The sequence below is a fragment of the Ambystoma mexicanum genome, chromosome 4q (genome assembly GCF_040938575.1).
Source record: "Ambystoma mexicanum isolate Mex_15411 chromosome 4q, UKY_AmexF1_1, whole genome shotgun sequence".
Lineage (NCBI taxonomy): Eukaryota > Metazoa > Chordata > Amphibia > Caudata > Ambystomatidae > Ambystoma > Ambystoma mexicanum.
In genome coordinates this window covers 248,201,599-248,217,994 of record NC_090928.1, presented here as the reverse complement: position 1 = coordinate 248,217,994, position 16,396 = coordinate 248,201,599, and the positions used below count along the sequence as shown (strand labels likewise).

The 16,396-nt window shown below is 46.4% G+C and overlaps 1 protein-coding gene across 2 annotated transcripts in view; it reads left to right on the top strand.

The window, feature by feature from the left end:
• The window catches only part of GALM (galactose mutarotase), a 343,990-nt gene that overhangs the window by 2,120 nt on the left and 325,474 nt on the right, over nt 1-16,396 (top strand). The gene's annotated exons all lie outside the window — the stretch shown is intronic.

Genomic DNA, 16,396 nt, shown 5'->3' with positions numbered 1-16,396 from the left:
CTCCTGCTAAAAATTTCTTAGCACAAGCACGCCATTTCTTTGGAAAGTGATCATCTGACAACAGTAAATAACTAGATATAATGGTAAGTAGACCATTAGTACTATCTTTCATGATGCATTTCCTGTACAATTGACAAACCTTCCATTTATAAATAGCGTAGAGAGAGGTTAGACCTAATTCATGTCTAATGATCGAAATAGACTCAGAATTTGGTAGCATGAGCGATCTTTTCCAACATATACTTTAAAATTTAACCCAATATGTATATGATTGGCATTTCTCAACTTCAGACCCATACAAAATGGTGGGCACATATTATGGTATGATTCATCTTCCCTTTTTTATGGATTTATGGTTTTATGTTTAATTTTATGATTTAATGATAATTTCACTGTCATGTATATTGTCACCAATGTTGCTATGTTATGATATATACAGCCTTGACAACGACCAGAGGTAGAAACACGTGTCGGATGTTGTTTCTTTTGGAAAATAAACATCTCACGTGATTTGGACATGTACTATGTTTGTTTGAAACAATCTTTGCATTGAAAGGACTGACCTCGAGCGCCAGACACTCCCCCGAAACCTAATTTTCAATCTTCAATATTATTTACAAACTCTGTGGGAAGTTTGAGGGGGTTTTTGTTTTGCTGCCAGGATAATTAGAACTAATTGTAAAGGCTGGTTCTGGAACCAATCGAGAGTGGTCACTAGCGCACCAACAGGGACTGATCCCACATTTACAATCATTTTCTTTATTTATAGGTTCCTGTAAAGTCTGAGGAACATTGGAATGTTGGCATTTTCACTGAAGACCATGCAGTGTCAAGGGGCAATGATTGCTGGTATAAGTGTTATGTCCCAACATTGCAATATTTCTCCATTGTCTTTCCTGGTTTCAAACAGAACATTCTGCCATGTTTTGTGGAATGTTCTAATAACAATAACACCCCGCCTTCGCAATATGACCATGTGGTAATGTCCGTTGGTCCTTAATTGGCTCGGGCCTAGGAACTTGGGCGAGAGCCAATACCACCTGGTAGTGCCCTCGGAATGCCACATTATTGCTTATTTCAGACGCACAGGCCAACGTTGCCCAGGAATAACTGTCACTGAGGGATACCTGTCACTCTTGGCAATCACTTGAAGCCACAGCATTCCATTCACACGTGACCTCAATGACTTTGGAAACATTCTTTGTGCAAGCAAAAAGAAGCAGGGTAAGGGAAGACCAGCGGCAATCTATAACCCTTTTCATTGTACATGTCTCGTGTATAGATTTGGGCAATTCAGAAAAACAACTATATACATTACAAACCCAATTCTAACTTCCACTGATGATGTCAAGGGTAGCACAGCCCTATATAGTGACATCTCCCCCAACATAACTCATTCTCTAGTCAGGACCTCCTCCGCCCTACAAGTCCCAAAATCCTGTGCACTGAGTCCCTTTGTCGGAGAAAAACAGAAAATGGCCTTTGCTGGCCACAATGTAGGAACATTTTAATAAAAGCCATGCAGATGCATTCTGTGGAAAAACTATGCCTGGCAAAAAAGATTGTGCGCACAAAAAATAAATACCTGTCTGTTTCCCTCAGCTCAGGGCTGCGCGCACACGCTCCACTACTCAGTGGTTTCCTCGACCAGGCCCCATAATGTGTTGGGCTAATTTGGTTATATCGAGGGGCACCCAAGAGGCAGCTCTCTCATTTCATAGAACCTCTCTGGTAGACCCTCTCCTTCCACCTGTGCTTGCCTTAATTTGCTGATGCTCAGACACAAGGCCACAGATTTACTGTGGGTCAGTGGCAGCCCGCCACTATGGGTGGGGGCGGGGGTACCACCTTGCTGTAGTGACAGGCAGCACACTCCCCTGTGTGCTTTATTTGCATGGGGGACTGTGCTGCCTGCCTCTGAGCAAGGTTATGTCCCCCATTATGTTTTTGTTTTGTGAAACATTTTGGCTCTGCAGCGAACTTATAGCATTATAATGAGAGGTGTTGGAAGACTGGCTCCGCTGCCTCCTGTTATTGTGCTAGCAGCAAGACACACTACCTGACAGCGTGTTCACGTTGCAGAGATCCACAACGTGGACATGCTGACTGACAGCAGAGGACTCCTGACCTGTCATGCAGTGTGTTTACATCGCAGTGAGTAGGGGAGTGCCATCCGAACCGCCCCGTGGTGGCACAGGAGTGTGTGGAGGGTGGTGCATGCATGTACCTTGTGTTTTTATTGTAATAAAACCCGTTCCGGCTGCCCTGTGTAGTTAAAAGAAACATAAATGTTATTACCTGGCTAGATTGTCCTACATTAGTGGTGCCTGTTAAGATGGATTTCTAAACTCTGGCCTGGTGGGCAGAAGTTTAGGAGACAGATGGTATACACTGAGTTTAGATCTCCAGCCTCACTTGTACATATTTTGTATTGTAAATAATATTAATGTCTCCTAAGTATATATGATTGTATGTCTTCTTGTATTACCTACTGTATATTCTCTGTGTGTAACTATGAAATTGCATATCCTTGTAATGCGCCCAGATACCTCTGTGTGAGGCGCGCAATATAAATATTAAACAATACAATACCCTAGTTTAGTGGAACAGGGAAACCTTCTGGACAAGCTAGACCAATCACGGTAGCCTGGCAGGTGGTCAAGACTAACTCTTAGGAGGGGTGAGAGTGATCCGAAGCCCACAATGAGCACACGCATTGAAACTCCACAGAATACGCTTAGACAAGTGTATATCAAAAATACATATACATTTACTATAGGCCTTATATTTAAACACAAATAAACTACAGTAATATAAAACAGTTAACACACAAGCCTTTCACTATTTAACATATATACACTTACGTTTTGCCTAATGCGGTAAAAGGGAAAACACAGCCACAACCAGTAACAGAAGGGTAGGTTAACACAAATATAGCATTAGGCAGTTCTTCAGAATCGATCCCTAACTTAAGCAGTCCAGCCCTGCGAAGTGGGGAGCCTTGTGCTCAAAAGTGCAGTAGTGCATTAAAAATACACGGTCGTGCATAGTGAGAGAAAGCGGGTCCTCTTCAGGGAGCTGTAGCAGTTCAGGAAGGGGCTTGAGGTGATGAAGAACAGTGTCCCACTATTCGAGGAGGGTCTACCCTTGCAGGCAGAATGACTTTCGAGTTTTGGGAATAGCTAGGGAGCACAGGCTAGCCCAGTTAAGTATCTTTTTAGGGATTCTCGTACGTAAAGAACAATGGCTGTGCCAGGGAGCCACCGGTAAGTGATGCAAGTACTCACCGACCCTTGACACAGTCCGGGCCAAAGTTTGCAGTCTAGGCCAGGTCACTTGTAGGTTCAAACGCTGCAGTTGCACGTTGCTCTGGCTCTAAGCAACTGCGGGACAGGACGATAGTCTTTGGCGGGACAGTAGCCTTTTCTCAGATCACAATGAAGAAAAGAGGACAGTTCCAGTGCAGCACGTCTCGGAGGACAGGGGGGAAGGCAAGGCTACTACAACAACTATCACCACAGCAAGGCGACACAGGGACCGCAAATGCTTGCAGCGTGGTGCACTCTCCTAAATTGCGACCCATGGGAGGTAGGACTATGAAATTTGGAAGGAGCAGGCCCAGGACCACAAGCTAGTGGTTCCCCAAGTCTCGAGTGACAACTCAGGACGACAGCGCTCATAGGTGATACCCCGGGTTCGAGCTGGTCAGTTTGCTGGATGGGCCAGGAACACCTCCGATGAGGCTCTTTTGGAGGGTAATCAGGAGGTGCAGAGAGTAGTTGTTCCCACTACTCCAAAGGGTTGAAGCGCCCTTGCAGGCATTCTGTTATCGATACAAAAGCAGGGGTCTGATGGACAACAGCAGGCTCAGGGTGCCAAACCTTCCAGCATGTCTCTGGCGGTTCCACAGGTCTGCTTTAGCGTTTCAGGATACTTGGCTCCTTCTGTAGTTTGTACAAAGCTTACATTGATGACCTGGAATGGATTCAGAGCCTCTTATTTTATCCAAGATTCGATTCACGCTCAGATCTGGGATAACCAAAGGAAGATCTTCTCTCTTGCATGCATGCCAGGCGTGGGCCAATCACAGTCCACGGTGATTCCGGTCGTTCAGGCATACCAGACATACTGGCACCAGTAGTGCGGATTGGGACCAGACAGTCCCAATCCTCTTCCTGGGCACTAGCACATGTGACATGCAGGAGCCTGCAAAAGTTGCGGCTTTTGCGGGAGGCTACATGCCCAAATATGGAAAGCCTGGGTCTGCTTGACCTGGCAGAAGTCAAAGGGATGTAATGGCCAAAGGAACGAACTAAATACTTTGCGGCACAACCATTTTGGGCACTGCCCATAGTCTTGAGCCAAGTGCGGTAAACGAGATGTGGTTCATTAAAAAGAAGGAAAAACACTATAAATGTAAACTGCTGCCAGCATTTCATCCTAGGCACATTTGTACAATCACCCAATAATCCTTAAACAGTGTCGAGGGCCATAAAACAAAAGGACCCCTATGTGCGGTACTGTAAGGTAGTTGGCACATAAATAAAATTACCAAGGAATGGCAGCATAATCAAAGACAAAGGAAACATAGTAATGACAGTCGGAAGGATGTGTCATATTCCCCATAACAAATGAGCAAAAGCCCAGAGGGGCGCAGCTGTAGGCTGTAATCCAGTGGAAAAAGTCAGGTTAGGTTGGCCAAACAAAAGCAAAAAGTTTGGTGGGGGCCATAAATGGAGGGAAAATTGCACCTAAGGGAAATCTTTACTAACACTCGCCCCTCCCAAACCAAGGACATGGGGAATGAATCCACCCCTGGATGGGCCTCATGTTCAGGTCGACTTAACATACTGGACAACCCATCAGCATTGGTATGTTGGACACCTGGCCTCTGCTCAATGGTGAAGTCAACCCCTTGCAGGCTTATGGACCACCTGACCAACTTTGGATTCTCTCCCTTTATGTTCATTAGCCACTTTAAGGCTTTATGGTCAGTTTGCACAGTGAAGTGGGTCCCATACAGGCAGGACCTCAACTTCCTTAGGGCCCACATGACGGAGAAACATTCTTTCTCTACAGTGGACCACTTGAGATCTCTGTCCTTAAACTAGTGACTAATTCATCTAATCGGGTGTTCTTGCCTTTCTCATTTACCTGTGATAGTACAGCACCTGTCTCAGTGTCGCATGCATCTGTCTGCACAAAAAAAACACTTTTGTAGTCAGGGGCCCTGAGAACAGAGGTCTGGCACAGGGAGTCTTTTAAGCCATTGAAGGCCTTCTCACACTCCTCAGACCAAGAGACCTTCTTGGGTTTCTTCCGAGTAGTGAGAGCACTCAGAGGGGCAGCTATGTTACTGTAGTCTGCTATGAAATTTCGGGTAGTACCCAGTGAGACCTAAAAAGGCTCTCACTTGGGTTTGTGTAGTGGGGGTAGGCCAGTCTTATACTGCTTGTATTTACAGAATCCTCCCTCAACCCACTTCATGCCCAGCATAGACCACTGATCCATGTCCAATCTGGCACTTACTGGCCTTTATGGTCAAGTGGGCCTTCTAAAGAGCCTGCAACACTATTCCCAGGCATTTCACAAGTTCTTCCCAGTTGGCACTGAAGACTGCTATATCATCCAGATATGCTCAGCAGAATTCATCCAACCATTTCGGGCATGATTCACTGGCATTTGAAAAGTGGCAGGTGCGTTCTTTAAACCAAATGGCATTACCATGAACTGGTAAGGCCTTCTCGGTTTAAGAAGGCTGTCTTTGCCTTGGCATGTTCTGCTAGGGCTGTTTGCCAATACCCTGCAGTGAGGGCAAATGTGCTGAGGTACTTGGACGCACCCAAGGTATACACCACCTCATCAGTTCTAGGCAGGGGTTTAGCATCTGTCCTGGTGACAGCATTCAGACCCCTGTATTCCACACAGAACCTCAATTCATAAGTACCTGCCTTTGGTACCAGAACCACAGGAGAGGACCATAACTACTTGAGGGCTCAATCAACCCAAGATCGAACATCTTGTGGACCTCTGTTTTGATATATCATCTCACCTTGTCTGGCATCCTATATGCCCTACCTTTGGTAAGTACACTATCCTCAGTGTCGTGTTTGCACCAAGGTGTCAAACCTGAGGTAAGTGAGAACAAGGGGGAGAACTGCCTCAGCAAAGTTCTTACTTCCTCTTGTTGACAAGGAGTCAGGCGAGGGGCCACTTTAACACCCTCAATGGAGCCATCTGAAGGGCTACTTTGGAATAAGTCAGGAATAGGTTCTGATTCCTCCTCTTCAATGTCAGATGACAAAAAGATGCAGATATTCCAACCCTAAGGATAAAAGCCTTCAGCCTGTTTATGCGGAACACTTTGGGGCTTGACCCGGCCTCCTAAGGTCCACTAAATAGTTCATCCCACCCAGCTGTTCCACAGCTGTGTAAGTGCCTGACCATTTATCCTGTAGGGCTCTAGGCCTTATATGGTTCATAATCAAGACGTCGGCCTGCGGTAAAGTTAATAAGTGAAGCATTCTGGTCATACCAATGTTTTACCAAAGCTTGAACAGCCTTCAACGTATCACTGGCCTGAGCCATCAGGAGGACCATTCTCTTCCTTAACCTCAGCATATAATCCACTACATTGGTAGTGATAGGAGGAGTAGGGCACTCTCACCCTTCCTTGACTATGGCCAGTGGTCCTCTAACAGAGTGAACAAAAAGAATCTCAAAGGGGCTGAAACCAAGACCCTCTTGAGGTACCTCTCTGTAGACAAAGAGTAAGCAGGGTAGCAGGAGATCCCACTTTCACCTTTGGGGTTCTTCCAGAGCCCATTCATGCTCTTGAGAGTCCTATTAAACCTCTCAACTAAGCCATTTGTTTGTGGGTGATAAGCAGATGAAAATGTGTATGTGACTCCACACTCCTTCCACATGGCTTGCATATATTTAGACATGAAGTTGCTGCCTCTGACAGACACAACTTCCTTAGGGAAGCAAACCCTAGTAAAGATTCCAAGCAATGCTTTAGCAACTGAATTGGCAGTCACTGTCTTCAATGGGATGACCTCAAGATATCTGGTGGCACGGTCAACCAGCACCAAGATAACATATTTGCCAGAGAATGTCTCAGGGTCAAGGGAACCAACAATGTTGATCCCTACCCTCTCAAATGACACCCCCACCACAGGGAGCGGCACCAATGTACCCTGGATTGTTGAACCACTTTTTCCAGAAATCTGGCAAGTGGCACTACTCCTACAATGTCCTTCTACCTGGACCCCCATTTTAGGCCAGTAGAAATGCATGGATAGCCTCTGCTTGGTTCTCATGATCCCGAGGTGACCCGCTAAAGGAACGTCAGGAGCCAGTTGTTGGAGGAAGGGTCTTACTTGAAGTGGGACCACCAACCTCCTATGGTCACCTTCAGTAGACTCTGCGGGTTCACTGTACAGGAGCCCACCTTCCCAATAAGTCCTATGTTTACCAGGATGTTCACCCTCAAGCTGGGAACAGGCCTGTCTCCTTAGGCCTTCTAAATATGGGCACTCACATTGGCCCTTACTAAACTCTTCCCTATCAGGACCACCTTCAACCAATAAACTTTGGAGTTCAGGATGGTCATTTGGGTTGAGGATTTCAGGCAGCACCTCTTCCTCGTCAGGTTCAGGTGCTTGGCCAACTACCTCCACCTCAGTGGCAGGTCAGTTAGGAGGAATATTCTCTTCCCCTCTTCTAAATTTCTTGACTCCCTTAGTCTTGGGTTTCCTCTTTGGCTTTTGCTCAGCCTTGGACTTGGCCAGGGTACCCATTGTTTGTGACCTTGTGCATAGTCTTTCTGCTGTGTCCCCCACACGACCTAAGTCTCTGAGGTAATTCCCCAGCAGAACCTTTCCAGGGACTTGCCTCCGTACACTCACAAGTATCCTTACTACTGCAACATTAATGGTTAGATTTACAGGCATTACTGGGAACTTGAGAGGGGGGCCGATCAGCTATCTTGGTGGCCATCAAGGGAGCACTGGCAAGCTCTTCTTGGTTTACTAAAGTGTAATCCACCACAGTTCTGCTGGTCCCACTGTCCCTAAGGCAGGCTTGTTGACGCCATTGGCTTGCACACTGTCTTTAAAGTAGTGCTTGTTATAATCAGGTATACTAGCATAGGCCTCTGAAACGCTAGGCTCACAGGAACCCAGGGATACTAAGAGTACTTCAGACTCTATCCCACTGCGGAAGGAGTCGGAAGAGAAGGAGGCCCCTGTGACAATTTCTTCTTTGCAATAAGAGGGAAGGCTAGACTCAGAGTGGACCCCCAAGGTTTTTACCTTTTATCTGGTGTCCCTCTTCACATGGTCACTTCCCCCACAACCCACACAAGATCCACTGAGTCTTAGGACATGGGGATGCTTACTGTAACCAGAGCTATGCTTGAGATGATAACTCCCACTGCCCTGAACATTCTCATGGGACTTACCCTTATTAGACATTTTGTGGCCCTACTGGGAGGAAGATTTATCAGTACTCCCACCCTCCTCATATTTGTGCATTTCCCCTCCTCCTTCTTACCAGAAGCAGGCTTGTCCTTATGGAACACTCTGTGCGACACCCATAAATCCCGTGCATTTCCTAAATTCTTTGGATCTATCTCCTTAGAATCAGCCAAGTGCTACTTAAGCTCAGGGGAACAAGAAGCAAAAATATGTCCAAGCATGACTTCACAAATCCTACCCTCAAAGTTGGTGACCTTGTAACCTTCCACCTAACCATTCACATTTTTTAAGGAATTAGTTACGTGCGAAATCCAAGTATTACCTTCTTTCTTTTTTGTAATCTCTGAATCTTTTCAAGTATTGGGCAGGTGTCTTGCCAAACTTCAAGACCAGAGTTTGCTTTAATTTCTAGTCTTTTTGTCAGCCTTTGACTTTTCTATAATGGTACTGCAACCAGAATGGGGTAGTTGACTGAACAACCATGCAATCATATCAGCATGCACAACCTCTTGCACTTCAAATGCATACTCCAATGCAGTTAACCAGTCTATGATGTCATTCTTGTCATCGTACATACTAAGAAGATCTTTTGGAAACCTTGAATGAGAGGAGGAGCTAGACCCATTACCAGATCCTCTAGAGGAGCCATTTTGGCAGCTTGTAACTTGGCAAGCTCCAACTGGTGATCCCTGTACGTTTGTTTCTCTGCTTTCTCCAGTTCTAGGGAAATTCAAGCTCCCTCTGCTTAAACAGCAGCTCTTGCTTCTTGAATTCCAGCAGGGCCTCGGCACCAGCAAAAGAGACTTGGGACTCTTCATCCCTATCTTCACAAGTTCCCCTCTATGATGGCAGCAACACTTCATTCAGTACTGTTACTAGGAGCGCCCCCAGCACTCTCTTTTTATTTATTTGTTTATAGTTTTTTTTTTATAGCGCTCTTAATACCTGAGTGCGGCTTCTGCGCCGATCCGGGATTCAAACCTCTGTTGCTCTGCGTGGTCTTGCTTCCAAGACCAGCACGTTGCCCTGTGCTATCCTCCGTTCTGCACTGCCATAAGAGGGGCAAACTGTGATTTAGCTTTCGTGCCAATCCATTAACTTTTGGATCATTTCAGCTTTTGTGCCAGGAGCTTACAAGCCTCTTTCTGCACATATCTTCCCTTGTGTCTCAGACTTGGAAGCACTTAAAGTTACAGTCGCAATTGCTTCCATGCTATAAGTGAGGCAGGTGGCCGACAGTAAAATTTAAACTAAGGTCACTGTGTTTCTTGTGTAAGTGTAACCTGTGTATTTCACCAGTGTGCAGCACTGAATGTGATTTTCTTTGCTTGTTGTTAAGATTTAGTTCTGGGGATTTGACCCTGTTACAGGTATACTGACATTTTGTCTTTTGGATCGGCTAATCGAAATTTGGCCCAGATTTGAGAAAGGCTCTGAGGGAGCCGAAACATGTTATCACTAATGGGCTTTATCTCAACATTTAATGTGTGACAATACAACACAATTAAATGCCGTTCAAATTGGTGGCGCTGAGTACTAGATTTCTTCCTTCTTCTACATTATATGTGGTGATGGTTAGGCTTTACCACCGTCTGAATCCAGAAACCTGTGACACCCACTTACTCACAGATGCAAATGTATTGATATCAGCTTCTCTATTGTCTCAAATTGGGATTGTAAGGTGTCGCCTCACAGAGCAGCTTTCTTCAAAGCCAGATAACCCTAATCTTTTTAGGGATTCTCGTGCGCAAAGAACAATGGCTGTGTCAGGGGGCCTTCGGTAAGTTATGCAAATACTCAACGACCCTCACCACAGTTCAGGGCAAACTTTCCGAGTCTAGAAAAGTTTGCTTGTACGTTCAATCCCTGCAGTTGCACGTCCTTCTGGCTCTCAGCAGCTGCGGGCGGGACGATCGTCCTTGGCACGACAGTCGCCTTTTCTCAGCTAACGATGATGAAAAGAGGACAGTTCCAGTGCAGCACCTCTCATGGCATATGGGTGCAGGCAGGCAAGGCTCCTACAACGACCGCCACCACAGCAGGGCGACACAGGGACTGCCAATGCTCGCTGCATGGCGCACACTCCTAAATCACGACCCAGAAGAGCTAGAACTTTGAATTTGGCAGGAGAGTGCTAAGGACCACAAGCTAGCAATTCCCCAAGTCTTGAGTGACTAATCGGGATAGCGATGCACCAAGGCGATACCCTGGGGCGAGCTGGTCAGTTCACTGGATGGCCTTGGAACACTTCTGATAAGGCTCTTTTGGAGGGTAATCGGGAGGTGTTGAGAGTAGTTCCCACTACTCCAAAGGGTCGAAGCGCCCTTGCAGACCTTCTGTGATCGATACAAAAGCAGGGGCGTGAGAGGACAACAGTGGCCTCAGGGTACGAAACCTTCCTGCACGTCTCCAGCGCTTCCACAGGTCTGCTTTAACGTTTCAGGATACCTAGCCCCTACTGTAGTTGGGAGTGAACTTCAGTTGATCGACCTGGAATGGATGCAGAGCCCCTTCTCTTATCCAAGATTCATTTTGCGCTCAAATCTGGGATAACCAATGGAAGATCTGCTCTCTTGCATGCACGCCAGGCCCACAGCGGCTCCTGTCTTTCTGGCATACCAGACATACTGGCACCAGTAGTGTGGATTGAGACCAGACAGTCCCAATCCATTTCCTGGGCACTAGCACACGTGACATTCAGGAGCCTGCAGTTTCCGCGGGAGGCTGCATGCCCAAATAAGGAAAGTGAGGTTAGGTTAGCCAAACAAAAGCAAAAGGTTTGGGGGGGTCCATGAATGGAGGGAAAATTGCACCTAAGAGAAATCTTTCCTAACAGTGTCAGTCTGTATATTCTTTTTTTAATGTTGGCATGGCTTTTATTTTTGGCATCAAGAGTAATGCAAACATGATAAATGTTATTACCTGGCTAGACTGACCTACATAAAATGTAGGTCAGTCTAGCCAAGTTATAACACTTGCCATGTTTACATTACCCTTGATGCCAATTAAATGTTAACATGCCACATTACAAAATATATATGCAGACTGGCACAACTAGTCAGTCAGCATATACTTAATGTGGCATGGCATTTTTTTATTTAATTAAGGTAAAGCAAAAATAAGTGCTATTACATGGTTAGACTGACCTACATTAGTAGTGCCAGTCTCCATTTACTTTCTTAATGAGGTATTACATACGTGTTATTACTTGGCTAGCTTGGCCTAGTCGGTGTGTATTTACTTTCTTACTGTGGATTGGCATTTGTTACTTTCTATTTGACATCAGGGGTTAAGGAAACATTAGTGTTATTACGTGGCTAGACTGGCTTACAATGGTGACTCCAGTATAGCCATACATATTATGTGTGGTTGGCATTTTTGTACTTTGGATCAAGGGTAAAAGCAAACATAAGTGTGATTACTTGGTACATTGGTCTACTTGGTAGTCAGTCTGGATATACTTTCTTTCTGTGGCATGCCTTTTTTTACTTGCTGCAAGTCCTTATATGGTAACTCTGGCATATATTGGTGCAGCATGCAAGGACATGTATAGGCAAAGCCAGCATGGACATGTTTTAGATACTGGCATATGTGTTGTAAGGAAGGCATGGTATCAAGAATAGACAGACATAAGTGATCACAGTTCAAGGGTGTTCATTAAACTGTATAGGTAGGGTGGAAAAATGCCTAATCTAAACCTAAATCTAAAATGGGATCAAGCTACGACTATCAAATCACAATAAGGCAATCCTAGTGGCATCTTGTCAAAATAAAAGGGCCTATAGTCATAAAAATACCTATTGCCAGTCCTTACAACTAAATACCAAAAGAGTGTGGGATAGGATTCACAAGAAAGAAAGAAGTGTTCACAAATGATAAGTCAGGATGTGGTAGCCGGGGGTCTCCTTCCCCACGTTTTGAGCACGGGACAAGGCGGGACTGAACACAGCACACATTCGAGCTTTCCCAGCACATGATGACAGTCCCGCTTTAGATATTGGGGCTGTCGATGGTTAAGTCTCTTTTCCCCAAAAAGTCTCTTGCCTCCAAGGACCTGATAGCCTCCAAAATTAACAAACAAAAAGTTCCTTTCAAATGTACGTTGGGTGATGCCTTCACCACTTGGCCCCCTTCTTCCGGGCTCAGACCCTTCTCGACTGTTTGACTCCCTCTGTCAGGTTCACTACGGCTCTTCACAAATCAATTTCTCTTTAGCACTCACAAATCTTAATGTCTCTTTAAACAGTTCACCGTGGACATCCCTCTGTCTGGTTCACTTTTGTCAACACACTGTTCCTTGGAACTTTAGACTTCGCCCCAATTTATTGGCATCCCTCCGTCGGGTTCACGCTTGCCATTTCACAATTCCTTTTACGTTCTTCTGATGTCGGATTCACTTCCTTTGAGTTCTCAATGGTTTGTCGCTCAAAGACATTCGACTGTACAGGGATTTTGCTAGACCCCTGTATGACCACTTTGACCTTTTCCTCGTGGCTCCCCTAGGGCCTTCTGGTATCAGTAGTTTCATTCAATGTGGGATCAACCAGAGTCTCTTGAGTGAGCACCCACGTGGTGCCGGACTCCTTTGCAGCTGGTCTTCCCTTACAATTTTACAGTTCTTTGAACTTTCCTCAATATGCAATTTTTGCGACGTTCATTCAACACAGTGAACTCACCGGCTGTGACAAACTGCTTGGCTTTACTTGTATCTGGAGTCAAGGCCGGTACCATGGTAGCAGGCATCTCCCTCTGTCCTGCTTATCAGCATAGGCATCTGCTGCAACACACTTGGGCTATTGTTTGCGGTCTTAGCATTCCTTCTACTGAGGTCTTGCGGGTCTGGGTCAGAAAGGGCAAGGTCGCTTCTCTCCTTGTCAACCTTAAGCTATTCGCCGCCTTTCTCCTGCTCTTGAACTGTCGTGCTTGAATAGCTCTCTCGTCGTGTGGTCTGTATTGTGCTGTCATGCTCCACCTTTTATCACTGTGGGGAAGGGAAAGGGCCGTCGGGTGTGTGTGATCCTGGTCAATTGCCTGACTTTTCCTGACCCTTGTGCTGGGACATGTCCGGGAAAGAGCTTTGGGGGTTTGTCTGTCGTCTTTCGTGATGTGCGAAAGTGTTCGTGTCGGAAAGGGGGGGGGCGAGTAGAGTTTCTAAACTTCCTATATAGCAGGATGGGGAAAAGGTATTAGAGCAAGGGAATACCGCATCTCACCCCTTTGGTGTCCCTCTTCCACTCCTGAGGACCTCCTCCCCCATCCAGGTGCTCCTCCCTCACTGGTCCACCCCCAGGAACTGGATCCAATAGCGATGGCCGTGTCCTGGCCACCTGGATGACAGATCCCCGGGGACTAATAAGGGAGACATCTGTGTTCATAGTGATCTAAGTGCGATGATGGATAGTGAAACCTCCACTGCCATCAGCTCGAATCAACTAGGAACCCCAATAGATACTGAGGGTGGAGATCGTAAGGAAAGAGTTACTGTTTTTCAGACAAATACGGATGTGGCACAGTCAGATAGCCGCTATCGGTTGTTAAATCAGTAAGCTCCTATTAGTCCGCCTATACAACAATGAACAATAGTCCAATATGATATTCCCTTACAACTTAATCATAAGCAGGTGCCTTTTGACAAGACTACCTGTACGCATATTGAGTGCAGAGCTCTCGAGCAAAGCGATATTATTCATCAGGTTAACATGGATGTAATACAGTTGGTCATCATCAGACGTTAAATCAGGAAGTTGCAATTAGTCTGTTTGTACAACAGCGAACAACAGTCAAATATGATCATTCTTTACAAGTTAATCAGTGCCTAATGATGATATTACTCATACCAATACTGAGTCTATACAACATACTCAGACTGATAGAGAAAAACTTCATGGATCATGTACTCATTAAATGTGTACTAGTGAACACAAGATCTCTGATAAAACATTCAACTGAAATTACTGACTATATTGTCAGCCAAGAGGTGGACATTTGTGCCGTCACAGAGACCTGGTTGTGTAGTGCTGCGGGGCCTGCTCTTTCTCTGGCCATATGTAGCAATCAAGACCCGGACCAGGGTTGGGTTGCTGAAATAATACTTTATTCAGGTGATTTTAAACTAATGAAAATATAGTCCATGAACTCCTTGAGAGTTACTCCACTCTTAGGCAGTCTTCCAGGTCTAAGATTAAGCCCTCCTAAGTCTCCTTGTTGTCCGGATAGGCCCACCAGTTGTTCCTTCTCTCCTCGTCCTCTTCGTATGACTAGGAAAATCAACAACAAACGCTGGATTAGTTCCCGGGCTTTTATAGGATGTGAGTGACTTGCTTCCCCCCCAATGGAAAGCTTCCCTGTCAATCAGACTTCTCATTGGCTGGTGTTGCCATGTCCCGCCTCCTTTAAAGGCTGCCGTGGTTTCCCAGAGTGGCTGCTTCTGCTGCCTGCCCGAAGAGTCCCGCTCCCAGGCCACTCTATCCTGCGAGTCCCTCCCCCCCTTTGAAGTCTCTCCCTCTCGCCATGAGTGTCTGTCTCTGTGGCCGCCCCAGAGCGGCCCGCCCCGCCGAGCAAGCCGTCTCTCCCTTCTTTCCCTTCCTGGTGGGGAGAGACGCTCGGCGGGCCGTGTGGGTCGGCTCCCCGCGACCGCCCGCACCTCCCGCGGGTTCGCCGTCCCCAACCCGTCTCCCGGGCTGCAGGCCGCGGCTGCGTTACCCTTGGCGGGTTCAGGTAAGGCTGGACGGGAGGGGGCCGCTCCTTTCGTGTCGCGGCTCGTTGCCGCGATCCCGTAGAGTCCCGGGGATAGCGGGCGGGACGGGGCTGCGTTCTCTGGATCACGGCCCCATGCCGCGATCCCGCGGAGTCCCGCTACCCCTCCCGGCACCCCCTCCACTCCGGGCCCCTTCTCACACCATACCAGCAGGTTGCAGAATCTTCCGGGCAGATAGACCAGAAGGTAGAGGGGGTGGAGTAGGTTTAATATGTCAAACCTCACTAGATGCCCATGAGGTGGGAGTTCAGGGTCCTCATGCATGTGACATCATTCACATCAAAATATTGACCGATACCAATACAACTGTGAATGTGATTCTTATTTATCGACCTCTGTTGCCCATGACTGACTTTCACGATTGTTGGGAAAGATTTCTCTTTATTTATCTTTACAGCGCCTTTCCATTTCCATGGACCCCTAAACATTTTGCTTTTATTTTTGTATCAGACCTGCTCCTTTTGCAGTGCAGTGAAGCCTTAAGCTTCACTATATTGGCTCTTGCTCATTTGTCACGGGGAAACTGACATGTCCTTTAGGCTGTCAGTACTGGGAAACATTGTTTCAGTTAGTCTTTTTACTTAAAACTTTTGGTAACTTGTTTTCACTTTGGTAACGTTTTGTCATTGTACAATACATTTTACAATGCAGTACAATGGGGTACACTTTTTGTTTTGCCCTAGACTAATACTCAGAGGATGTCTGGTTACTCTAGATGTGCTAAAGGCACAAGCTGGTAGCATCAGTTACTTTTTGCAATTTATTTGGTGCATTTTGCTTTAGCCTTACTGCGTTTACTGCGATTGGCTACTGTGTCCTAACATGGCTGTGTCACATGGTTTTTCGCTTGTCCTTTGGCCATCATGTCTTTAACCCTTCTTCCTGGCCTGTGAGGCCAGGAACATCCTTATATGGACTCCCCGTGCCCAGGAAAGCATAGGCCTTTGGTGAGCTACTGCAGGGCCATGGGTGTTTGCTGCCAGGAAGTGGGTTAAGACTGTCAGGTCCCAATCCACAAACTGGTTTTAGTGTGTCTGAGTGGTGTTCATGAGTTGTGGACCACTGCTGGGGTGTGTGTGGAGTTCTGTCATTGGTTAGTGGGAGTTTCAGCTCTTACCTGGCTTTTAGGATATAAAGAGGACCTGTGCACCCACTCTAG